A 2,500-nucleotide genomic window follows, 5' to 3' on the forward strand; every position below is an offset into this window, starting at 1 on the left:
CTATACTACTACTATATACCATATATGCCCCATATTAATCAAGTAAAAATATAATATTGATATATACCTCTTTTCATATAAGGAACATACAGAATATATAGATATAAATAAGTTAATATATAGTATACTATACCTATATATATATACTATATATCAATATACTACCTGTAATATATATCAATATCCATATATATACTATATATATATATATATATATCATCAATATATATATCATATATATCACAACCTATATACATATATCATCATAAAAAATACGATTATATATATATATAGTATTGATATAAAATATTTATATATATCATATATATAGGGTACAATATATAACCGATATATACGATATAGCACTATCATATATCACTATATAGCACTATATATATACTATATATATATATCATATATATATACATCATATATATAATCATAAATATTATATATATATATATATATATATATATATATTCCCCTATATAGTATAATATATAATACTATATACGATATACTATACATTATATATACTATATATATACTACTATCATATATATATATATATAATACGAATATATCATATACTATATGTTATATATATATCACAATAAATAAGATATATAATATATATATATATCATATATCATATTATACTAGCACTATATATATAATATATCATATATATCATATATAGGTAATGTATCCATAATATCCATATATATATACATATATAAATAACATATATATATAAATATATATATTATAATATGATATATACATATATATATATATATGTTATATATATATATATACTCATATATAATATATATATATATATACTATGATATATATAATACTCACCATAAATATAGACAAAATATCTAACTACTATCTTATGAAAAGATTTTATCAGATCTTATATATAATTATCACTATTTATTTTAACTAATGATTTTATTTAGGATATTATATTATAGTAATTAGACTACTATATATATGGATCCATATATATATAGTATATATTTATAATCACTATACTCATATCATAATATATTATATATATATATATACATCACTCATCCGATATATATATACCCTATATAAAATATATATATAATTACACATCCCTATGCGTAGACCTAAATACTATTAAATACTATACTACCTATACATTTATGTCCTAATATATACCTATATATATACTCATATTATATAATATATTATAATATATATCCCACTATATATATGTTATGTATATTTTATGAAATATAATCATATATATATATGTATAAAACAAATATAATATCATATATCATATATATAACTATATATAAATATCTATACTCCTGCTATATCTAATGATATATGGCAACTATAATACAAAAAAATATTTATACAAATATGATATATGGATATCATATATATATATATATATATATCTATATATATGTACTATATATTATATATATATGATATACGTGAATATATATATAGATATAAAATAGTACTATATAATATACAAATATATATAGAAATAGGATATCAACACATCATATATATTGATAGATATATATAAAATAATATATATATACGTATATATGAAATAACCAATATGATTATATGAAAATATATAAATATATATAATAAATAGATATATATATATATATATAATATATATATATATATAATAGATCTAATCCTCTCTCTCATCTCCACTCTCTCTCTCTCACTCCTTCCTCTCTCTCATCTCTCTCTCCTCTCTCATCTCTCATCTCTCTCTCACTCCTCTCTCTCTCTCTCTCTCTAGATATATATATATTTATATATATATATATAAATATATATATATTATATATATATTGTAAAAGTAAATATATCATAAACATACAGATATACAAACATAGCCATATATATTATATATTATATATATATTTATAGATATTATATATATATATATATATCTTAATGTTATATAAACATACATATATACCTATAGATATATATATAATATATATTATATATAAATATAATATATATAAAATATACATATATCACATAATCGATATATAAATATATATATATATATATAATAGGTTATATATATATATATATATATATCATATATATAGCTATATATATATATATATATATATATATATATATAGATATATATGTATATATAATACTTATATATTATATATAATATATTTATATATAAAGTATATCTATATATATATATAGCCTTATATAATGTGATATATTAATATCATATATACACACACACACACAAAACAAACACACAACACACACAACACATATAATAGTATATATATATAAATATATATATTTATATATATACTATATATAGATATATATACATATATATATACATACAATATAATAAAATATATATAAATATAATATATATAATATAATATATATATATATCTATGTATATATATATATAGATTATATTATATATATATATATATAT

At 15.0% G+C, this 2,500-nt stretch overlaps 1 protein-coding gene across 1 annotated transcript in view; it reads left to right on the plus strand.

The window, feature by feature from the left end:
- The window catches only part of LOC122247335 (uncharacterized), a 20,458-nt gene that overhangs the window by 8,736 nt on the left and 9,222 nt on the right, over positions 1-2,500 (plus strand). The window lies entirely within an intron of this gene.

The sequence above is a fragment of the Penaeus japonicus genome, unplaced genomic scaffold (assembly GCF_977035675.1).
Source record: "Penaeus japonicus unplaced genomic scaffold, GWHDUDI00000001_assembly GWHDUDI00000023, whole genome shotgun sequence".
Lineage (NCBI taxonomy): Eukaryota > Metazoa > Arthropoda > Malacostraca > Decapoda > Penaeidae > Penaeus > Penaeus japonicus.